Here is a 26092-nt window from a genome sequence, read left to right as displayed (position 1 = left end):
ATCTCCACTTTCAGATAGCCCCAGGCCTAACCATCAGTAGTGCAACTTTGGGAGTAATATTAGGGGGAAATGAATGTTCAAGGCCTTAAGCCACAAATACTCTTCTGTGCCATTTATCAAGGATGCTAGCTTTAAAGCTTCCCTCGCAGCTTCCACTTTGCACTTTTTGTTAAGAGACCAAGTGAAAAGTGGAGCTGTGATGAGCCATGTGCTTCTCACAGCTGGGCTGGCAAGGGTGATCTATAGAATGCAAGGGGAAAACCTATAACTGATTTATGTAATATCACACCTGTGATGAGATCCATGGTGGTACCATTTCTCACACAGACCCCAACCAACCATTTTAAACTACTCTTATTTATTACGGTAGTAACAGGTTCATTCCACTGTAAATCTTCCAGAGAATTATAAAGTGATCCAATAATATAAGCCCAGAAGGTATTGCAGCAGCAGCAACTAGCACACAAAAAAACACCCAAACCCTTGGTTCATCCAGCTCTATGATGGGTAAGGGGACCTCTTTGTCTAGGCAACCAGTTAGAAAAAAATAAACACACACATGTATGCAAAACAAATTGAAATACTGTACTGTAAACCTTGGTGTCCTGTAGAGGAGGGAGAGAGGGGGAGGGAGGGAGAGAGAGAGAGGGAGAGAGAGAGAGAGAGAGAGACTTCCCTGTGTTTTGACTCTGATCTAACTTTTCTTTTTGAATTTCTCCTGTGAGTGGTCATGAGGCTGCTGGATTTGGTTTCATATGGAACAGGATCATAATCAAATTTTGCATAATTGTTCCTGAGATCTAGAAGCAGTTTTTCTCTTTGTTTGGATGCCTATTTTGAATGAAGATGATGCAAAACTGCACCGATTTTAACAAAATTTGGAAGGAAACTAACAAATTACATTATTCATTTATAAATCTAAGTTTTTATTGGCTACTTGGAATTCCAAAGTAACTCCAGGTACAAGGCTGCGTGTAATATAGGATTTCATATCTGCCCTTCGCCATAAAAGTCCCATGCTGGATAACAACAATCCAATGAAACCATTACAATTAGCAGAACTCTTGAGCTTACTGGAAGCCACCGCTGCTAGTTCTCATTGTTTCTCCAGTGGTGGCAGCAGGAATGGGGCACCTGTGGGGAATGCCACCCCATGGGATTCTGCCACCCAAGGCAGCTGCCTTAGTCTGCCTCATGGGCAGACTGGCCCTGTACATGGGTTCCCCCCCTCCTCCCAAATAGTTGCAAAAGACAGTAGTTTCAGGCAGCTGGCTGAAGACTTTGCCTACAGACCTCAAGTTCCTGCCTGCCTCTTCTGCTCTTGGGTCACACGGCAGTAATAAGGTGGGGTCCAAGGTCCAGCTTAGAGTTCAGTCAACCTTTGTGGAGTCATCTGATGCTGCCATTGGCATGTTCACGTCCTAAGGCTCTTCAGGAACAGAGATTTCTTCAGGATAGGCAGCAATGTGGGGAGTCTACTAGGAGGATCCTACTCTCCCTGCACCACCTCATTGGTTCCAGGTCTTGGCACGTTTTATAAATGTGGGGTTCCCCTATAGTCTCCTGTTCAGGAACCAATTGTCATTAGCAAGGGACTCACAAGTATTAATCCAGTCCATAGCCTCTACTTTCTTTCTTTCTTTCTTTCTTTCTTTCTTTCTTTCTTTCTTTCTTTATATTTTTATTGCAAAGTAAATACATCAGTACCAAACTATACATAAAGAATAATATAAAGAAAGAAACAATAGAGAAGAAAAAGAAGAAAAATGCAAAGAAAAGTAGTCAGTAAAAGAATAAAGAAAAGTATAATATTTCAATACAATAAACACTATTTTAGAAAATAGTGTTATACTATTATTACAAAATAATAGTAATAATAGACTTCCATCACTCTCACAACACTTCTTTCACTTTTCATATTTTATCTGTATTTCAGTATTATCTTCATCTTACTATATATATGTATATACAGTGATACCTCGGATTACAAACACTTTGGGTTATGTGTTTTCAGGTTGCAGACAGTGGGAAATCCGGAAGTACCAGAAAGGGTTACTTCCGGGTTTCGCCACTCATGCATGTGCAGAAGCACTAAATCACGCTTTGCACATGCGCAGAAGTGCCAAATCACGGCTGATGCAGCGCTGCAGGTTACGAACACTGCGGGTTGCGGATGTGCCTCCGTCAAGGATTATGTCCGCAACCCGAGGTTGAACTGTATGTATATTTCCCCATTTCCATTCACGAGGTCATTCTAGACACAGCCAAATTTTTACATTAGAACCTTGTCTTTCTAAATAATCATTCAAGGCACTTCCATTCCTTCTTGACTGTATTCATTGGCTTTAGTCATATTATATCTGTCAATTTGGCCAGTTCCAAATATTCACATAATTTACATAACCATTCCTCTTTGGTCGGTTACCTGGTTACCCTTCCAGTATTTAGCCACCAGGATTCTCACCGCTGATGTCACGTACATAAAGAATTTCAAATTTTCTCTTGGAATATCACTATTCAATATTCCCAAAAGATATGTTTCTGGTCTTTTGCTATGTGAAGTTCTTAGTAACTTTTTTATTTCATCATGGATCATGTCCCAGAACTTTCTGATCTCTGGACATGTCCACCACATATGGCAGAAGGTTCCAATCAGCTTTGTGCATCTCCAACACTTATTACTAAGCGACTTGTTCATTTTAGCCAATCTCTCCACTGTTAAGTACACCTATGGTACATTTTCAGGTAGTTTTCTCTTATTTAAATAACATGCTGTAAAATTTATAATTTTTGTCCACAGTTTTTTCCACTCTTTATATTCAATTACATAACCTAACTCCTGCTCCCATCTTATTACGGCCTTTCCCTTTTCCTCTTTTTCTATTTGAGCATTCTGTAACAGCTTATACATTTTGGAGTCTTTCGGTTGTTCTGTAAAACCTCCTTCTCTAAGGTTGATGCTTTATTATCAAACCCTTTTAAAGTCTTATCTTTTTCAAAGGTCAACCTAAGCTGGTAGTATTCTAGCCAACTTACCCCTAGTTGTTTGAGTTCTTCAAACCTTTTCAGTGAAAAGGCATAGCCTCTGCTTTCATAAACGCAAAAGCACTGAGTGTCTCCATATCATTTAATCATGGACCCATTTGGTAGGTGCACGTTCTCAATATCCCTTGATGGTTAAGGCTGCCCTTGATGTTTAATGGTAATTAGCAGCATATCAACTCAGATCAAACCACTTTCCCAGTTGGGGACGGGACGGGACAAAGAGTCTCTCCTTTTTACTTACTTGTTCTGGTCAACAAGATGACTCAGGCCAAAGAGGTGCAAGTGACTTGTGTCATGCCCCAGAATGAATCAGTGTCTTGTGGTCCAAGGTCATTCGCTTTTTCCAACTCTCTGACTGACTGACTGACTGGCTGTCTGCTTCATTTGTTTTTAACTTTAAGGAAGTTTGGTCCAGAAATTGCCTTAAGTACAATTTCCATCTCACCACAAGTTTCCTGTGGTCAGTTCTGAAATTATATTTAAAACTTTCAGAAATCACACTGTACCATCTCAAGTCTGAGGCATGCCCACTTTGACAAGTTATCTGTCTCATTTCTCATTTGTAGTTCCCCATGAAATGTCAAGAGATCGTCTCTAGTTCCTTTATTTCTGAACTGAAAACCACGACGTGGGGGAGGCATAATATAGTGTTATGAGTTCGTGAGTGCTAGACACCCTAAATTGCCAGGTTCAGTAGGTGTTATAATTTAATCAAGGCTTAGTGTGATAAAATTGTGTTAGACTAGTGTGTATTTAAACCTGTGTATTAGACGTTCCTAAATCCAGCATGTGTTAAGGGCTAATTAAGCTAGACTAAGCTTCCTAAGTTTAGGTAGTCACCTGGGGGATGGGCCAATAGGAGTACAAAGTACCTCTGTTAGAGGTGGCAAAGAAGTGGGGCCCTGTTCACTCGAGAGAGAAAGCCAATAGATTAGAGAAGAAAGAGGGAAACAATGTGGACCAGAAGCTTAGAGAGTTATGTGACAAGCAGAAAGCAGGAGGAAGATAAATGGCTGAGGACTGTTTGGATCTAGATCTGCAGCTATGGAAGAAGCTGGGGTGTTGAGGGTTTTGATGCTGTGAACACTTCCATCATAGGATGTAGAAATGTGTAAATAAAACATATACCATAAAAGCACCACAGTCTCCACTGTGCCTCATTTACAAAAGAAAACACAAACACTGGGTAAGCACACCTGGAACCCCTGAATTCTTGCACTGATTAGAGATTGGGAGTGGCATGAAATAATAGCTATAAAGTATCGTCTAAACTATAGAGCCTAGGGCTTCCCAATCAGATTGTCAGCGGTTCGAATCCCCGCGACGGGGTGAGCTCCCGTTGCTCAATCCCTGCTCCTGCCTACCTAGCAGTTCAAAAGCACGTCAACGTGCAAGTAGATAAATAGGTCCTGCTCTGGCGGGAAGGTAAACGGCGTTTCTGTGCACTGCTCTGGTTCACCAGAAGCGGCTTTGTCATGCTGGCCACATGACCCGGAAGCTGTACACCGGCTCCCTTAGCCAATAAAGCGAGATGAGCGCCGCAACCCCAGAGTCGTCCGTGACTGGACCTAAACAGTCAGGGGTCCCTTTACCTTTATCTACTTCATCTGCAAACAGCAGGAAGAACTTTCTGACACTAAGAGTTGGAACAGACTCTCACCAGAGGTGGTGGATTCTCCTTCCTTGGGGGTTTTTAAGCAGAGGTTGGATGGCTATCTGTCATGGATGCTTTAGCTGAGATCCCTGCATTGCAAAGAGGTTGGACTAGATGACCATTAGTGCCCCTTCCAACTCTACACTTCTAAGTTTTTGTGACACTTTCACAAACTGACCAAGACTTGAATTCTAGGCCACATATTAGAAAAGCTCTGTTATGTGAATGGACTACTTAATATATTTCTACAGTGAGTTTAATCTAGTGTCTGCTCACTCTAAATGCTCACAACCAGAGTAATACGGGAGATGATATTTGTTATGATAACAAAATGGGTCCAGCACACTAAACTGGGGCAGAGCCACATTTAGATCAAACACTTTTAAACCTCAGGGTTCTTTCTTTGGGAGGGGGAAAGAACCCCTTTCATTCCCTTTTTTCAACAGAAATTTGATAAAAATAGATTATCTTATTTTGTCTGCCACCAACACAGCAATAGCTCTTTCTGACAAGCTAATCATATTTGATAGACATCACAAAAATTGCAAAATTGGTCATAGATTGGCTCAGCCGAGGCCATCCTACAATGAGGAATTGTGTGACATTTAAAATGACTAAACGTAATACAGGATACAGATTGCATCGTTTGAACAAGTAGTTCAGCTTGCTCTTGACAGTTTCATTGTGAGCTTAGCTATTTGCTATGTTTCCTTATACTGATAATTTAGACATCTGGATTTTTTTCGGGGGGGGGGGAGAGCAGAGAAGCAGAGTTTGTTTTCACCTCAATCTGTGGCTGCAGCCCCGGGTTTCAGAAAGCCTGAAATGAGTTGTAGTGCTGGTGAAACAATCGTGTGCATGTTGTCACCAGATGCTGAACTCCACATCTTTTCAAGACACACCAACACAAACTGTCAAAAACAATAACACTTAAAACCTTCTCTCCCTTTTTAGCTGATCCACTGTTTTAACACCTTAACATATGCACTATAACAGATCCACTGCAAACACATTCAATGAAACGTGTTAAGAACTGGGGAAACATTGTATATTGCAGGAAATCTCTGGACCATGGGCCCAATGTGAGCCAGCCCAGGTCCCATTTTAGCCCAGAAGGCCATTTCCTCCATGCCCTGCCTACCTGCCTGCCCCTCTCCTGATGTCATGTACTATGTCAGGTATGGGGCAGGTAAAAATGCAGCTGTAAAGTACAATCAGGAACCTTGAAATGCATTCCTGAGTGTTCCTTGGCAAGTGTGGCTTGTGTGACCTTTTAAATTTGGCTGGGTTCACTTCCACTATGGGAGTCCAGGTGAAGGGAAAATGTCATCCAGGAGGTAGATGAATAGCACTCCCCCACTGCATATCCTCTTTTGGTCATTAAATCCACCCCTCAACTCCACTTTCCTTATCACCAGGGCAGATCTGAGTTTCAACATATGGGACTACCATTGTTAAATGTAGTCTGAGCCTAAGAGCCATACTAGATGGGGCAGAGGAGGTGCATTCATGTCTAATTTGGCTCTTAATCAAGAGGTCTAGGGGTACTCCCCAGTGATTTGTTAAAGCCCGACTAGAGTGTCTAGAGAAATACAAAGTTGACCTTTGAACATGCAGAACAACAATGGAATAATATTGCATGGTGATTCAAAGGTCAGGAAATGTATAATTCATATTAATTTGGAATAAACCTTAATTAGCCTTATTATTTTTAAGTGGCAACAGCCTACCAGTCTTTGAACCTGCAATAAATAATGTGCCACCCTTTGCGATATTGCTATAGTTGCCTGGAGGTAATGAAAAATGAGAGTGAGAGAACTATTTAAATGTTGAGGAAATATGGTGCTGTGCAATTAGGCCCTTCGTTTTCTAGTGAGAATGCTGTGTTATATCTGGAGGGTTGGGATGCACACAAACCCGATTCAGCTAAAGGGGAGAAAGGGGGAAATCTTTTGTGAATGCCAGCAATTAGTCAAAACCCTGTCTGATGAGTTAGTACTCCTTACACTATGGGATTCTCGTTGAAATTCTCCCCTCGTTTGGTTCTGTGTAAATGCCATTTGTCCTCTTGGTACTTAAAGGCCAAACTACTTTTCAGTTGAGAAAACTTGTATGCAGGGAAAGTACAGTTCAGGCTCCCAGTGCCCTGGAATTTGCAACATGAAAAGGGCTCCAATGGTATACACCTATGCATGTCTACTCAGAAGTAAGGCTCCTTGAATTAAATGGGGTTTATTCACAGGTAAGTAGATCTAAGATTGCAGTCTTCATCTATGCAAAGCCTACTTCCTAAACTTAAGCATGTGTTGGCAGGCGCTCTTCAGGATTAATTCACATACCCAGGACTAAGCCCTAATATTCCCTGGTTCCATTGTCTTGTTTTGGAAATATTCACTTTCTGATCAGACTGCAGTAGAAGTGTAGCTTCTAGCTTCAGAAGTAAGTTTATAGTGCCAGAACACAGTATGGCTGTACTTCACAAAGCAGCTTTGCTGGAATTAAGTAGAGTTGGGTTGGCTCTATGTTTGGACAGGAATCCACTTTGGAACCCTGAGTATTCCACCTTGCATTCTATCCAGTGCCCCAGCCACTGGATAGTCTATCATGGAATAAAAACAGGATGAAAATGATTTTATTTTTATTATTATTTTTAAAAAAGGATCACAACTGATGCTAAGAACAGAATTTGAATACAAACTTGAACAAAAATGTATCTGAAAATGCTGTATGGGTGTACCTAAAAGCAGTAGTGGATGGTGTAGGAAGAGACCACCACTCACCTGCTCACATTGCTGTTGCTTACCAGGAAGTACAGGGGGAGGCAGTGGTGAGGTCACTGTGGTGCGAACGCACCACCAAATTTGTTTCCGCCAGTGAATATGCACCCTGCCTGCCTTGTTCCTCTTCTACTTCCTGGTCAGCAGCAGCAATCCAACTGACATGAGTATGTAGGCAAATGGAAATCGAATGTATGGAATCACAATTCTACCACCATGGAATTGCCAAATGTGATCACCTTAGAAAAAAAAAATTAATCTGCTTCCACCTGATGGTGGACAAGCACTGCCTCAATAACACCCAGAGCTGAAGCAAACATCATTATCCAGTAGAAACATAAACTGGGCTGCGAGTCTAATATGAATCACTTCTCTGCATTCTGTGAATTTCTTTGTTTTTCAAAGCAGGCAGATAAGACATTCATCTTGCACATTACGGCGGTCAGCACACTATTTTTGCTTGTTTCCTTAAGCTTGATAAGTCCACTTTATACTGATTTGCCTCAAGGTCATCTATAGCCCTGTAATTTCCACTAGTGTCACACAAATTCTGAGGACAACATTCTCTTTGACAGCCTGAATTCATCAAAATCTATGTTGCAAGCTATGGCACATTCTGATTTATACTGTTCTGGATTGTAAAGGGCTGGAACACTGAAAACGGGAGCTTTACTACCCCCTAGTCTCAATTAATTGCAAAGTGTTTTCATTAGTTCAGTAATCTTCAGCATTTTGAAACCTGGTAAAGGGTTTCACTCCAAACTTGCAGCACAATGCCCTCTTCTTCTTCTTCTACCACAGATATATTCAGATGTCATAATAAACCATAGTTTATTGGGGCAGCAATGCAACTAGCCTCCCTACTCCTCCTTCAGTGCAGTGCAGAAGTGGACAGTGCGGTGAGGCAGCATCTCGTTGGCCACACTACTCTTGTTGAGGGGTGGGGGGAGGTCAGCATAGTACAAACACGCTGGTGGGAGCATCAGATTGGTTCCACCAGCATGTTTCCACCACACCAACACCAACAGCACGTCACCTTAAATCTGACAAACTCTGGATAATCTTAACAATGGTTTGTTTGAACCAAACCAGCTTCAAACTATGAGTTATGAGTCCAACTTGTATCAACAAGCCATAGTTAAGAGTAAACACAGTTTAGGATTTTCAACTCCTCGCAGTTCATGACATTATTTAAAAGTGACTACTAAATATTTTATTTTGAAATAAAGGATGTGCAGATAAATAAGAACCATTTAAATTATAATAGTAAAAAAGAAAGAAGAAACTCTGTTGTCTTCCGCTGCTTACACAGAAACCCACTGCAAACTGAGCCAACAGTCATTCTTGATGAGGTCTGGGAAACTGCTGGGGTTGTAAAAACTTTCCAAGCCACACTCCAAGCCAACTCTCCAGGAGCTGGCCTCCTGTGTCATAGCTGCTCCTATTAAAGGAGTCACATGCCAGATATTTAGTTGATAATGCATACATTACAGAAATAATAATGTCATGTTTATCTTCCTAGCCATTTACAGACTTTTAAGATTTCCATAAAATCAACCCAGTGCTATCTATATAAAAAAACAAAAACAGGACCCCAATGGAAATTCCCATTTGGGAGAACCAATTAGTAATTTCACTTTCAGCTCCTCTGGGACAGCTTGAATCCTGTCTGACAAATTTAGCAAATTGCAATGTGTACCAACATTCCTGATCTTAATAAATATGGAAGAATGTTTATTTGTATGTGTAGATAAAAATACACACACACAAACACCGCTTTGAATCAAGAATCCATAAGACAAATCGCAGCATTATTAAAATCACAAAACATTAAAAGCAATAATCCAAACAGCAGCTAAAACTAACAGATCACCAGCACCAAAATGATCCATCAGGAGCAAAAGGCAGTCACAGCTTAATACCATTAGGAAATCCCAAGAACACTCCAGAACAATAGTGGCTTGGAGGGATGGTGAAAGGTCAAAAGGGAAGGAGCAAGATTAATTACATAATGGAGAAAAATCCAAAGATTTGGCACCATTGAGAAAGCACCATTCCCAGGAGTCATCAGCCATATGTCTGGTTGGGCCTCCCACAACCAGGGACCTCAAAGAAAAAAGTCATGTGCTACCTGGGGTATTAAGATGGGAGAAGGAACTTCTACAAAATATGCTAGAGCCAGACTGTTTAGGACCTTTAAGGTAAATTGTGCACTTTGAATTGGGACCAGAAACCAACTCACAGTCAAAACAGTTGTTGGAGAACTGACATTATGTTCTCCAAGCTACATGGCCCAGGTAATACATTGGCAGCTACATCCAACACCAGTTTTATTTTCCAGACAGCCCTCAAAGGCAGTCCCACATATTATTATAGTTTTATGAGTTTGAGGGTGCATATGCTTACATTTTCACATGGTTTTTATTGTGTAGAGAAAATTGTTAACTACTTTGGTCATTTTTAAAGAAATTGGGGGAGGGGGTGTATGTGTGTGGGTAATAAATATTCTCCAGCATAGCAAATATTCCACCACTGCTTCCAGCAAAATGTTTAGAATCCATGCTCTATAGGCAGCTAAGAAAATTCCCCACTGAGATGCAGACTTGTAAATAAGGACTTGCTTGACAAATTGGGTGCATACAGCTGATATCTGGCATCCTACATTAAGGAAGCCTCCTCTTCAGGCACCCTCTGGAGAAAGCGGCTCTCTTATATCACTTATAGAAGGGTCTGGCAGGACTCTTCCCCAGGATTCTTAAGGGCAACAGAAATATGTATCATTGTTGACAAGTTTCCATGCTTGATTAGTATCAGATTTCAAAACAGGAAGCTCCAGCTGTTACACCAAATGACCCAGGCGGCCACAGACAACTAAGCTGAAAGATAGGAAACCAAAGTTCATGCCTCAGACACAAACAACACAATGGTCATAATGTTTGCCCACATGACTCACGTATCAGTGTCAAAAGTCACTGAGGGATAAACTCTAGAAGAGCTGAACTCTGAATAAACAAAGGTGGTTGGGCAGATTCTGTTGATATGCTCATCACTAATCAAAACAGTTTTTAAATTTGCTGTTACTTTTTAAAGGGTTTAAAAAGAAGCTAGGTGAGATTATCATCAGAACCAGACCTACCATTAGGCAGTGTGAGGCAGTTGCCTTGGGCAGCGGACAATGCAGGGCAGGGAGTGGCAGTGCAGTGCTGGGAGGCCTGCCTTGTGCCCCCTAAGCAAGGCTGCTGTCCTCAGAAGGATGTTGCGCTGTCAGTAGGCTTGGGGGGAAAACTGCCACTCTGATCAGTTTCTATATGTGAGATCAGTGGACACCATTTCCCTCAGGCAACAAAATGTATTGAGACTAGACCTGATGATCAGACAAGCGTTTCCTTTTGACCCCTCACAAGAAATCTGAATGTGCAGGTAATGCTTAGGCACAGACTGGTCACCTTCTTTGATAGCATTGCTGGGAAATGGCAAAAACTCAGCAAGTGTGCATGTGTGCATACACAACACACTGGAGTTTCTTTTTGCTTTGAGAGACAGTTTCCTCTCAGCCTTTTTTCCAGTTGTGAATGAATGCACACAAATCAGATTTTTAAAAATATTGAAATATATACAGGCACCCCCCAATTTGTGCAGGGGTTGTGTTTCAGGTCAGCACACACAATGGTGGAGGGCTCATAAGGCAGCTCTGCCTCATTATGTCCACTCCCCGTTTTGCCCTTTTCTGGCCGCTTCCAGGTCGCTGTGATTTGTGCATGTGCAGTTGTGCATGAATTGGACATGTGTAAATCAGTCATTTCATTCTCCCTAGATCAGTGGTAGCCAAACTTGGCCCTCTAGCTGTTTTGGGACTACAACTCCCATCCTCCCTAGCTAACAGGACCAGTGGTCAGGGATGATGGGAAATGTAGTCCCAAAACAGCTGGAGAGCTGAGTTTGGCCGCCACTGCCCTAGATATTTTATCATTTACCTTAAACAAAAATAATTGTAATAATACAAAAAAATGTGCTCCATCTGGCATTAGATAATATTTAAGTGTTTAATACACTGACAAATGCAAAGCATATGCTGCTTCCTTGTCTCACAACATTCATCATGACATGCTATTTGCACTTCTGTTATCTTCAGGACTTCTGACATTGTTAAGGTGTTGTTTTCCCTCTGCTCCTTCTCAACCAGGATGTGTTTATAGCTACAGAGTTCAATATCCACAATCCTTCTTGGTCTACCTTCATTCATCAGATGAACCAGTTCTTGCCTACTTTGTCTTTAAGTAACACAAGACAAATTAATACTTTGGCTGAATCCTGACATTATACAAAGACTAACCTCTCTATGCACTTGCAAGTTCCCATCTCACCTTTTCTGGCATGCCCATGAAGAGTTCAGAAATTTCTCCTTCCATTTTAGATTAACCAGTTTACTGTGCCATGGTTTACTGTGGTTAATCTGAACTATGGTTTACGGAAACATGACACTATATTCTAGAGTCAATGGAATCTGAGTACTTGTGTTTTCTCCACACACAATCTAGATCTATCGCTTATTTTTTTGCCACTGAAAAGCACTTCTTGAGAAATTGGGTTCATTGGAAAGAAAAGCTCATTGCAGATTTATTCTGCACTTCCCTACAGTGTGTCCATTTGAAAATAGATGTAGGCGGTCTCGTCAAGGGGCCAAGTCATCATTTCCACTTCTTTTGAGTCTAAGGACAATAACCCCAATCTACTGCCTCACTTCACTTAGACAATGTGTATTACAATATGATCTTACAATTAGGCTTAATTAACTACAAACTGCTCTGTAAAGTTCAGCGGAGCTGGTTTGAGAAAACAACTGCCTGATTATTTCAGAGCTGCAAACCTCTTGTTCAAACATGTACGTAGCTTAATTTATTGGTGTCATTTCAGAGGTGCATATTGTACAAGGGGAAGTTTGATATCCAGAGGAAGGGGAAGAAAATAAAAAGAATATTTGAAGACAATTCAAGCAAGATAAAGCTAGGCAGGGGGGTGAATTGTTAGTCTAATTGACCACATTACAAAAGCTGCTTTGCATCATCAAAGGAACTAGCTTTATAGCATTTAGGGGCCAAACTCATTGGACAGGATTCACTTAATGTACCCCTTGATTTCTGTGATACTACATGGAATAAACTCAACCACCATTTCCCCACTGTTTTATGCAATCACCCTGCAGAAGCAGCTTACATGGAGGTGATTTGTCTGAATGGATCTGTTGTGTGATGGATGACCCCAATACTTTCATCAAGGAAAATGTTGCGAGGCTGTCGGACATATGGCAGTAGCCCTGGAGGCTATTACAAACAAGGGCTTAACCAACCACATTTCCAATCCTGAAATGTGTGGTGTGCTGCTGCCTGCATGTGAGAACAAATTCCAATGAAATGTACAGTATTTCAGCTAGTATGTATGTATTTTTTTTCTACAGCATTTGCAAATGACTTATATGCACACACATCATCAGTCTCCACCCCCCGCCCCAGAAAAAAACAACAATTTGTGTGTGTTTTGCAGCCTTGGGCTTAGTCTACATAGGCAACAGAGAATGAAGTGTGCCATTTCAAACCACAGGTGGCAGGAATATCACTTTCATATATTCCTCACACTAAAAACAAAGAAAATGTAAAAAGAAAACTTAACACACAAAAGAATGAGGTTCTAGCCTGGCCCTTTGTCTGTGGTAATGGCTTTCTTTTGCAGTGCAGGTTTAATGTAGGAGATTTCCTATATCACTGGTGCAGCCTTGGGTCAGCAGGTGAAAGCGGTTGAATCCTGAAGCGATAGAACAGACTGTACCACCTCAGGCAACGTGTAGGGGGTGTCACATTTTAACATGTTTCTCTGCATTGAAAAAATCCCTGTAAGTAGAAAATTCACTCAGCAGACAGCAGGCAAAACACTTGTCAGAGGTGTGGAATTGCAGGTTTTCCTCGTAGGGTAACAATAAATTCGGATGTTCCTAACCTGCAGCCCCGAGTGAAAAAGTCAGCTTTGTCATCTGAAGATGCTACATATCGTTGTCCTGCATCATGCATGTGTAGATCTGGCCTTGATCATTTCACATTTGTTGACTAGAAACTCAAAATGAGAAATGGCTCCACTAAAAAGTCTTTCATTTGTTTTTGTAGCATTGTCTGTGCATCCAACTAAGCAATAAGACTAGATCCATTGAAATTAATGGACCCAAGTTAATCATACGCATTAATTTTAACATTGAACCAACATTAGACATAACCCAGCATGTTATATTTGTTATCTGTGAACAAGGTCTGGATTTTCCTATTGTTTTATTTGATATTTATGATTGATATTTTATTATGTCCTGTATATGATGGAAGCCGCCTAGAGTGGCTGGGACAACCCAGTCAAACGGGTAGGGTACAAATAATAAAATTGTTGTTATTATTATATTTATGCAATCAGTTGAAATTATCTTTGCATTTTGCTGTCTGAAACCCATGGTCCTTTCAGGAGAAGACAGCCGAAGCATGTGAAATGGGCCGTATTTTTTAAACTGCATACTTTTTAATTTCCAAGTAAAATTAAAATCAAAATAGATATGTCCAGGCTGATGGATTCTATTCAGGCAGAATCCACTGTTATTTTGAATAAAAAGAGGTCACAGCAGGCCACATTCATTAGTTTGCAGACCGATAAGTCTTGTTCAGGGCAATGGCTGAGGGGTCTGATTTCTCAAGCTTTAAGAGGAGCAGATTTAAAAAATGAGCAGTAAGTGAAAATATAATGATCAGACACCAGTGCCCCTCTCCATCTCCATCTTGATCTCTATATGTCCTTGATAAAGGAGAAGAATGCAGTAATATACAGGAGCAAATCATACAACTAATATAGGAAACACTCGAGACAAACAGAACCTAATTGTATTACCGAATGTTTGGCAACATACCAGTCATATTACAAAACAACCTACTTTGAAAATGTACAGGACAGGTCTTCCTGCACTTTAATTGCCTCCATATTAACAAGAGGGGTCCAGCCTCGTAGGCTAGAACTAAAATGGTGAGAAGATGATACTGCCCAGTGTCAAATTCCTGGAGGGTTCCTGTTGTTCACGCATAGAAAAGATACCTGATCACACTAACCATCACTTCCAGTTGTTTTGCTTACTTCCTCCTTAACATCACCTCCCCTGTGACACAATCCTGTAGCACAAATGTCAGATGACAGGATAGCAGTACCAACTGCCTATCAGAAAAGCCCATCAAACTTCTAAAGCAGGAAGGCATTTGGCAGACTTTCCCAATCAACGGTTGGCAGTGAATAGTGGCTGATCTAATGCTTCACTTTACAGCATAGAAGGCTGTTGTTTTCCACAGAATGTGTCTCAGAGGGTTTCCTCCCCAAGTCTCTCTTTTACCCTCATTAATTTCCTCTGATTTCTAATGTATTAAGCTCGCTGTTTGGACCCATCTTGTCTTTTCAGAGTTCCTCGTATTTTTAGTCAGGATGTACAAACATCATGTATATATATATATATATATATATATATATATATATATATATATATATGGGAAGCCATTCACAACAGCGTAAATGCCGTTTTCTAGTCAAGTAAAATGTTAGCTCTTTAGTACTCCAGAATTCCTCTTTGGTTTGAATAACAGCAAAGCAACGAAAGTGGAGGAGAGAAAAGCCTTGGAATGCTGATGAAGGACCGGGCTGTGCAGTTTTTAACACTCCAAAATTGGGGTACAAGAGATGCAATCCAGACTTAATTGGATTAGGTTCTCCTAGATGCAAAACAGATTTCATGTTGCCCCAAAGGCTTCTGGGACAAATAAACAGGAATCGCTATCCCCCCCTCTCCCCCCCCCTTTTTTTGAAAATACAAAACCCAGCAGTTGCTCAGAATAAGATTTCATTCTTTTTGGTATTTTGATGTTTTCATTCTGATGACTGCTTTGTAATTATGATTGTGGTCTTGGGTTTTGTTTTGTTTTTGCTAATATTTTGGTTTATGAAAAGGTTGAATTTTATACATTGTTGATGTTCTTGTTTTTTATTGTTAGCCACCTTGAATTTCTTCTGAAAAAATAGGTAGCATATGAGATTTAAAAATAATTCATAAGCAAAACTGGGATAGCTTAGTCAGTAGGGCATAAGACTCTTAATCTCAGGGTCATGGGTTCAAGCCTCATATTGGGCAAAAGATTCCTGCATTTCAGGGGGTTGGATTAGATGACCCTCATGGTCCCTTCCATTCTATGATTATACGAAACAGAAGTTGAACAAACAGGTCCCTTCTGAGATAGTACAGTAAAAAAAAAATGGTAGTACTCACATTAGCAAAGCTGGAGAATAATTTTAGGTAGCGCATCAGGTGAAAAGTCAAAAGAAGCCAAGCTGGGTAGCATTACATAGTTGCTAGAGAGCATGTAACCCTCAAGTCTTATCTTTAGGTACTAAAAAGTCATTTTCTGTTATTGCATTCCTTGGCTGATCAATTTTGTATTCTCCAAATATAGGTAGCTCTTGTTCAAAAAAAAACCCAAAACCACAATACAGAATAATGCCTCCATTAGAACCCTCTAAAATATCAGAATAAGCCTTCTTGATGTCAGAGCAAGGTAACTGAGCTCTCCAAGTAATATTACAATATAAATATTGCATTATATTTCCCTCTTTCCTGAGCTATGAAATATTCACCCCAATCCTTGCAATGTCCATTTATGAAAAGAAAGTGCTAAAGTTTTTCCATGTCTGTTAAAGATTATTTTTATTTGCAAAGTTACAGGTTGCATAGATATCATACAGATGGACCAATGGGAGCATTGCTCAATCCACAGTAATATCATCTCAACCCTACAAAAGCACAATTAGCTTTTGGTCTCTGTCAGTTCCCAGATGGAGGCCTTGGGTCAGGCACACTAAATCAGGTGTGAAATCTGCACAGAAAACTGCAGATCCCCATGCTGCTCACAGCTTCTTCAAAGGAACTTTTAGGATCAAAGTGACACCATGACATGAACACCTCTATCCTTAGTGTCAGACTACCCCCCCCCCCACTCCCCACAGATCCATAGCATTACTGCTGCATTTATCAGGGAAAGCAACTTTCTGGACACTTTACAGGCTGTGTGCCTTGCACAACTTCACAGTTACCTACAGAAAACGCTCACACGCTAGAGCCCCATTTGGATATTCAGATAACACATGGGAGCCACGCATGCCAAACCCAGCCCCCAACTTTCCTTCTGGCTCCATCCCATATCTTCCCACATTGACCAGGAAACTCTGAAGAAGGGAGAAGCATGTTCAGCTAAACCCACTTTAAGCCCCCTTTCAGATCTTCCACCCAATGTACAAATATCTGGGCCTGCAGTTGGAAGGGACTGGGATGTTGGGAGCAAACCCAGCATTCTCAGCTTCCTCCCCCTAAACACAGTTTCAGACAAACACCTGGTTAGGACTAAGATGTCTACCTCATTCAGATCAATAGAGGGGGCAGTTTTACATAGGCACTGAATGGCCACCTTTGTTGAAAAGAATGCATAAACCTCTACTTTTTTTATTTAAAAAAACTCTGAGGTGTCAGTAATCTTATATTGATGAAATGGCTGCCATAGGCCAAAGAAAAAAGAAAAGAGGTGACAGTCCACCTCGCTGTTGAGCACCATCACAAAAAAAGCTCTGGTGAACCATACAAAGTTGAGGGTACTCTAGAGGTTGCAAAACTCTAGATTGGAGGAAAATATTTGGATCCTAATTTTGTGTGTTAACACTATTTTTTCATATTAAACACTGCATTGGATCCTTGATTTCATAGTGGCATTTTCTGTGAATTCTGAATACAGTGGTACCTCTAGTTATGAATTTAATTCGTTCCGGAGGTCCATTCTTATTCTGAAACTGTTCTTAACTAGAGGCACGCTTTCACTAATGGGGCCTCTTGCTGCCACTGCGCCGCCGGCACACGATTTCCGTTCTCATCCTGGGGCAAAGTTCTCAACTCGAGGTAACTCTTCCAGGTTAGCGGAGTTTATAACCTGAAGCATTTGTAACCTGAGGAATTTGTAACTCGAGGTACCACTGTATGTATAACATTTTTTTGTCAGATTAAATTGATAGTAACTCCCACATCTAATATGTTATCTCTTTTTTTTCCCTCTCAGCCATCCCTAGATTAAGTATCAAGGCATCTTTTGCTTTTATCTCTGAGGGAAGTTAGCCAATCGCTGAGACCTGGCTTCCTTCATCCACCCACCTCTCACCCTTCTGTAACTATCATCTTATTAAAAACAACCCAAAGGGAAGTTCTCCTCTGTGCCAGTTAGATGACAACACGTTCACTTTGTGCTTTTTGCCAAGGGATTTCCACAATTCCTTGGATTCCATTTCATTTTGCTATGGCCAAAACATAAATCTGAAAGTGAATGAGCTTCATGCAAGACAATACGTTACCTCTTGTCTTCATTTTTTTGCTCCTTCATTTGCTTTCCCAACCTCCTTTTATTTTATCTCACAGTCTGAATGGCGACACAGTGCCAGCTTCCTTCCACACTTGCAATAGTCAAGCAGAACTGCTGTTTCCCAACATCACAGTTTTAATTAGTTGCTTCTTCCCTTGCTCCCCTCATCTGCAGTCTTTCGCTTTCTTGCACTCAAGAGGCAGTTACGAAATCTTTCAGATATGCTTGTCAAAGCGTCTCGGATAATATCAGCGAAAACTCATACACAGCTTTCTGCCATAAGTCAATTGAAAGAAGTAGGTTAGAAAAAGTTTGGTCCAACAAAAAATATTTCCCCCCTATGGTGTATTGGATATTCGCAATAATGCAGTATGATAAGGCACTATAGAAAATATGTGTAATATTCTACCACAATTACTCCCATCACCCCAATCACTGGTACTGCTAGCTAGGAATGATGGGAGTTGTAGTCCAACAACATCTGAAGACCCAAGATTCAGAAAGACTGGCCTAGAGGGTCACAGGTCATATACATTAGCTTGGATCCTAAGTTAAAAGTTCATGGAAGGAGATTGTCCTGCCCCCCTGTGCCCCACAAGAGGCCTCTCTGGAGGACCTCCTGAACAAAGTGGGATGAGGTGCAAGGGGCTACATTCTGGGGTGATTCTCTCCTCTCTCAGCAGCTTCCCCATAAGACATCCCACATTAGGAGGCTAGGTGGCTGCCATATACTAAGTCAGGCCATTGGTCCATCTAGCTCAGTAGCAGAATTCAAGCTGCAGACTGTGCTCCTTTGGCAGATTTACAGCCCAAAGCACACTTCACAAGTGCGCTTGAATTTCTGTGTGCAATAACTGTGAAAGTGGACAAATTGGTTTGTGTGAAAACTGCATTCAAGAGAACCTAAAGAAGAATAGCATAAGTGTGTCAACTCCTTTTCGGTTGTCGTTGTGAGACAAACATTGGGAGGAGTTTGACACTGGCGCTTCTGGCAGCCATTCCGTAGCCTGTTAAAATCTGAAGATGCAACCAAGGCCTAACAAGAGGAGAAGATTGTCAAGGGTGTTTGACAACTCTCTTCCTTTCACACCCACAACCATCACAGGAAGAAGGTTCTCTTCATGAGAGGGACAAATGCTTCATATTGAGTAACAGGATCCACCACATCTTGCAAAGGTGTCAGATAAACCAAAGGAGTAGGTGAGAGAGGTGACAAGCAGGGAATTGTTGCTTATATTTGAAAGGTGAAAGTGAGAGAGGTGAAGATAAAATGAATTCATTTCTCTCAGGGTCCATTCTCATGACACATTCTGCTGCTCATGTTTTGAGGGGAACAAGCAAAGAGGTTTTTCCAGAAGAGGCGCCATGCCAGTATCTTGCAGCAAAAACAAAAAATTGTTTTGTAGCACTTTGAAGACTAACAAATTGATTATGGAAGAAGTAAGGAAGTAGTGAAAGACTCAGTAACAGGCTTGTGGGCTTCAGCTTGTGCAAACATGTCAGCTCTCAAAACTCTTGCGCTAATGTGATGTTGCTTCTCGCTCTTTGTATATTTCAATGTCAGCCCACAGGAAGGCTCTGCTGTCTTCAGTCCTATGTTTTATATTGGACAGAGCCTTGTTTTTTACATATCTAGGAAATAATAATATAATCAGTAATAACCAATGTTTCCTGGTTTATTCCCCCCACCCATTTGTTTTCCTAATGGTGATTGAAGCATGTGTAGAACAACATGTGAAAAACCCACAGGCAATTTGCAATGTAGCATCTCACACACGTCTTTTATGTCATGTGTGAATGGTGTATGAATATTGGGAAGCTGTGTTCAACCACAGAACCTGGGAACTATGAATGTATGGCATTTTCATGTATTTTCCCATGCATAAGTGCTTTTCATGTAGGAATACAGTAACGGGCAAAGGAAGACTCAAAGATAGGTGCGTATTTCTCTCTAGCCAAACCCAGCAAGTAACAGGCCATGTTGTGATACATCCCGTCAGCACCCTGATGCCACATGAGCCCTGCTGTTCCCCAAATCACCACAAACAATCATCTCCTTTTCTGCACTCCCAGGCATCAAATACCTTCAACCTCAACTCTTCAAATACTGTATACCTGCATAGCCTTTGCTATGGGAATTCATAGTACTACACTGCCTGCTCCAAATCCAATGTGCTCCAGAGTGTATGAGAGGAATTAAAATTGAATTCATGCATTTCCTTCCAAACATTTTCTTATTGCAATGGGATAAACTAGATGTTTCAGACAAAGGTGTGTATTTCTACAGTCACATCTGCTTCTCATAGTGAAAAACAGCTTTACTTGACGCTTTCTCTTCTGGCTTCAAATTTGTCCCCCCACCCAGTAGCCACTTTTCTCCACACAGAGTTCTAGATACAAGTTAATATCAGTGGTGCAGATAATGCCAAGGTTGCAGGTTCAATCCCAGGACAGTGGCATGTTTCTGCATTGCAGGGGTTTGGACTAGATGATCTTTGGGGTCCCTTCCAACTCTACAGTTCTATGGTTGAGTTTTCAAGGGCAAACATACATCTGGACCTTCAGTTCTCCAATGAAATTCACCCCAGTGGCAGAGCTTCATGCTCCGGCACCGGGGGGGGGGGAGCAGGCGGGGACGGGGCTGGCACGGATCCCGGGGGCATGGCAGGGCGGGTCACACATCCTGGGGGCGTGGTACCCAGCGCGGGAAGGGGAGCAGCCGTGACGGCACCCCACTGGGATCGCGCTGCCAGGGGTGGTGCGCTCTCCCCGCACTCCTCTTCCTCCTCCACTGATTCACCCTCCCTTGAAACTATTTTTCATTTCAAGAAGCAGCCACCAAGTTTTAAATACATATTTGAATAATGTGAGAAGGATCAAAGAAACGTGTGAGAGTTCACAGGACCTTCTTTGCTATCACAGATTTGTGTATGCCTGTTCCTGCATTACAACTTGTAGTCAGTTTTCTAGGCACGATTCTTCATTTGGAAACAAATGCAATAAAATATAGCAGGAAAAGTGGTCCTCAGAACAAAGGACGTGCACTTAGATTATAGCAGTGATCCTATAACTAATTACCTAGGAGTAAATCCCATTAAAATCAACAGGACTTACTTTATGTAGACATGTATGGGATTGCTCTGTATCTCTTATAAATTGTACTTTTTCCACAACTAAGAAACCTAAGCTAAGAACAGATAGTACGTTTCAAACTCTGGGATTTTAAAGTGCAAGAACGGAGGCCTCAGTAACAAGATTTCAATAATTTAATTAAACACACTAGACCAAAAGGATTATTCATTTATCAGTTTCATTCCACCCCCAGCTCGTCAGGCACCAGCTCACTATTGATCACCCCAGAAAACCCTTTTTTCTGGGCTTTTTTATTGAATAGAATGAAATATGCAACTAATTTTATGCAAAAATAATTACAAAAGCAGACAGCTATAGCAGGAGTATGGAATGATGAAATACTGAACCCAGGGATAGCTGGGAGAGTAATAAAATGGGATAGTGATCCATATTGATCTGAAGAATGCTTTTTGAATGAATGGAACCTATAGGTTGCTCGCCCTTGAGCATTTGTAATTATTTTCAGGAACTGAGCCTTTAAACAGATTAACAATAGCAGGCTCATCATTCTGCTTACTTATGTGGAAAGAATTCAGAATTTTAAAATGTCCAATAAAATAGCTGTTCTGAGCAATATAAAACGCAGAATATACGTGCACCTGTCACATGGACATGTAATTTTCTAGGGCAATAATTCCCAAATGAGAGGACTCATCGGGACATTTCAGAAGGCTTACAGGGGCTTTGCCAACGCTGGGTTAGCACTAGATGCTGGGCATAATGCAGCAGAATAGCTCAGCGGGAATAGCTTTTGAGCCTGAAGTAGAGTGGGCAGAAAAGCGATAGGTAGGCAACTACGTTATAATACGATCATGGGACATCCAAAAAGTATAAAACAATGCAGATACATAAGAACATAAATCATTCCCAAAATATAATTACAAACAAGCCTACAAGCTCAATGAGTGGTGTGAGTTTGCTGAGTATCTAATTCATATTTAGTCTAATTTGAGACAAACTCTCATCTCCTCATCAACACAAAGAAGCCCTTCTCTTTTCTGAGCTTTCATATTTGTCAGAGTTGAAAATTCCTGTTCACAATATTATGTTGTAGAGAACTGTAGAATAGCCAATAGTTTTGAAGAGAGGCATGGATACTGTTTCTAGTTGTATATCCATGCATTGGCTTCCAGGGTTCTTGGCCCTCAACCAGGATCTGTGCCCCTTTTGGAGAATTAAAGATGCGGTAGATGCTGTCATAGCTTTAAGAAATCTGATTTTATTTACACCTTCAGTCTGCATGGAGGAAGTGCAGATCTTACAGCATGGTCACCTCAAGAGAGGCTAGTTCCCCACAGCAGTGTAACCAAGCTCGAGCCCAAGGCATCTCTCCCAGCCTGCCTATAATGGATCTCTGTTGTTTTTCTCCCCCTTCTTCCCAGCACACTTTGCTAAAAACACCTAGTTACCCTGGCAACCTTCCAAATCTGCAGTCTCTGTTCACATCTTAGGGCATGGGTGAGGAGCGGGGGAGGACAGTTCTCCTGCATTGCCAATGGCCCTATATTGTTTCTTAAGGGTCCTAGCTTAGCCAGGTCATTGGCCAGGTTATTGGTTGTATGATAATTAATATTTATTGAAATACCTTCGGCCAAAAATCTTGTGCAACTGGGCATAGCCATCACATATGAGAATAACTCCCTCATCAGTTGCAACCACACCAGCACTTTGTTGAAAGCAACGCATCAATGTGTTTTAACTTGGCTAGCGTATACCGTGGTACCTCGGGGTTAAGTACTTAATTCGTTCCGGAAGTCCATTCTTAACCTGAAACTGTTCTTAACCTGTAGCACCACTTTAGCTAATGGGGCCTCCCGCTGCCGCCGGGCCGCCGGAGCACAATTTCTGTTCTCATCCTGAAGCAAAGTTCTTAACCCGAGGTACTATTTCTGGGTTAGCGGAGTTTGCAACCTGAAGCGTATGTAACCTGAAGCATATGTAACCCGAGGTACCACTGTAATATCATCTACATACTAATGTAATCATTGTTTATCTTACCCTAGAAGATACATTCTTCAGAAGGAATTTAGACCAAATAGAGCTCCAAACATTCTCTACAATGGTGTTTTCAGGATCTTTTTTTCCAGAAGACTTTTTGAAACCAGTCAGCATACCCCATGAGTTCAATGTAAGTACCGTATTTTGTAAATATCTGAAACGACTCCTTTTAAAGTGCATTTACTTTTAGAATACACCAGCCTTTGACAACCCTCCAGATATTTTAGACTAGAGGTCCAATCAGCACCAGTCAGCATGACTGGGGTTGATGGGAGTTGTAGTCCCAAAACATATGAAGAGTTGGGTGGAGAAAGGTGACAGACACAGAAGCAGCAGACAAGTGGGAAGTGGGTCCTTGCTTCTAAGTACAGGCAATGGCTGGTTTAAGCATGTCCAACTGACGTGCAACTATGCACAAGTGGATGGCGCAGACCCCAAAAATGGCTGGAAAAGGGGGCATAACAGGGTGAGGTGGGCTTAAATGCACTCCACCAAAACACGCGGTGGTCAGGAACACAATGCCTATGCAAAACAGTCACTGCCTGTATTTAAAGGATCATGGATCGAATGTGCATACGTGTTGAATTTGGGTAATAATACAGGAGTACAAAAGATAAAGTTGACTCAGCCTTAAAAACTGTTGTTTTGAAATAACTTACAGCATAAGCAAGGGGATTTATCTTTGCAACTTCTGATAACAACCATGTTCCTATTTTGGCATGCACAGTATGAATGAGGGCAGAATGTAGTTTCTGTGTTATCTGTTTTGAAAATACAAGATTAGGGAGGCAGTAGATTGGTTTGCACAAGAAAAAAAAATCTACAGGAAAATATTGTCCACAATAACTGAACTACCCATTCCATGTGGTTAAGGGTGTTGCCACTTTTAAACTCATTGAGCAAACCGCACTACTAAAGCTAAAGATCATGAATATTGACAGTATATGGTTATCAGAACAGCAAAAAATTGTATTCTGTGTTTCAGTTTTTAAGTTTGTATTTTTAATGAAAATTTTAGTTGTTAATTTAAAAAAATAACTTTAGTTAAGTTTTAGTTTCTTTAGTTTGCTTGATGACTAAAATAATGTTCTTTGTGATTGCGTTCAATAACTGGCATTCTGTGTTTCTTTTCCATCCATAGTTCACATCACTGGCCTCAACATGGAACAACAATATTTGTAGCTCAAGGCAGAATAAATGTTTTTATTTTACCCTAACAAGAACCCTATGAGGTAGGTTACGCTGGAAAGAATGAAAGAAAGAAACAAAGAAAGAAGAAAGAAAGAAAGAAAGAAAGAAGTCTAAAGTCACCAAGTAATCTTCAGATGCAAGACACATAACACACTCTCTGGTATCATTGACTGTTCTTAAACTCTTTATGATGCACTTTAAATCTGTCCGTGGGGATTTTCAACTGTCAGGAATAAAGGAAGGCTATCTTTCCTCTCCTCGCTCAGGCCTAAATTTTTTGCTACTCGCTATTTAGACATTATCCTAACAAGCAACTCCTATGTAATGTTTGCACCAAAGATAACAGTAATCTCCTCTGGGGTTTCCAGACTTTAAATAAGATGCTGTTGTAACTATAAGAGGTGCATGTTTGATGACAGCTAGAGATATCGCAGGATAATAGTACTGATGAGACAGCGTTAATTGGAACAGAGTGGGGAAGTGTCTGAAAAGAATAAACCACTAATTAACTTTTAATCATTAAGAAGAGCTGTGTGTGTGTGTGTGTGTGAGAGAGAGAGAGAGAGAGAGAGAGAGAGGGAGGAAGGAAGGAAGGAAGGAAGGAAGGAAGGAAGGAAGGAAGGAAGGAAGGAAGGAAGGGTTTCCTTCTATATTTTCTCCAAGGTAATATGATTATGGCACTGGCAAATAGCTGATGCAGGAAAAAAACTAACAAAGAACTCGTGTATGTTGAGAATACCTCAATAATTTCCTCAAGACTTAATATGCATGGGGCCTACTCCATTCCCAAATACACAGTCACCAGAAACACACACACACACACACACACACACACACACACACACCCCTTCTCTCATGCACACATATATTTAGATTCAGGTAGGTAGCCGTGTCAGTCTGATGCAGTCGAAATATATAAAAAAATAAAACATACTGTCCAGTAGCACCTTAGAGACCAACTAAGTTTGTTCTTGGTATAAGCTTCCGTGTGCATGCACACTTCTTAAGATATATTTCCATATATTTGTTTAACTATTTTGTGGATTTTAGCTGTCTTTCATTAACAATCTTATTACATACATTGCTTAGAGAGCTTTTTGATTAAGCAGTTTATAAATCTTCCTGAATACATAAATCACATAAGAAACATACTGTATCCAATATCCACCAACACTTTCAAGAATGCATATCCATAGCAGACACAAGGAACAAAGGTTGTTCCTCAAACCACAAGGTTGGCAATGGGGGAGCAGGAGTTGCACCTGTTTGACCAGATGGGTTGTGCTAGAGCCCCTTCATGCATATGGGGATGCTGGGACAATCAGGTTCTCCCCTCATGTGAAAATTCACTATGCCCATAGTGCTGACACATACGAGGCCACTTCACAAGCTGACTGAGTGGTCGGCAGCAGCATGGCTGACATGTGCACTGCTTAGGAGGGTATAACTGCTTAGGTGCAACCTCATCCCCCCCCCAACCCCAACATAGCAATACCACTAATAATGCATACATACCCATGGCAGCCCCACACATGCAAGGGACAAGATCCAGAAGCATGTTTTCAGATCCCACCCAAATACATACATACAATGTCCCCAAGTGGTAGCATCAGAAAAGAATTGGCAGTCATCAAATCCAAGTGAGGAGGCAAGGCTGAAGAAGGTAACACCATATATATCTTGTGTGAGGAGGAAGGAAGCTGCCAAGAGACCACCAAGCAGACATCTAATCTCCCTAAACATTATGCAGCTTGAGGTGAAGGACAAGATGGTGCCACTGCTCCATTGTGTGTAAAGAAGATGACTAGGCTGGAAGTTGAATCTTACTTCCACACTTT

The 26092-nt window shown here is 41.1% G+C and overlaps 1 protein-coding gene across 2 annotated transcripts in view; it reads right to left on the bottom strand.

Annotated features, from left to right (window-relative positions):
• The window catches only part of THSD7B (thrombospondin type 1 domain containing 7B), a 646019-nt gene that overhangs the window by 597589 nt on the left and 22338 nt on the right, over positions 1–26092 (bottom strand). The gene's annotated exons all lie outside the window — the stretch shown is intronic.

This window comes from Podarcis pityusensis (assembly GCF_964106645.2).
Source record: "Podarcis pityusensis genome assembly, chromosome: 1".
Taxonomy (NCBI): Eukaryota; Metazoa; Chordata; class Lepidosauria; order Squamata; family Lacertidae; genus Podarcis; species Podarcis pityusensis.
The sequence above is the reverse complement of the archived record's forward strand: the minus strand, read 5'-3'. Positions and strand labels throughout refer to the sequence as shown.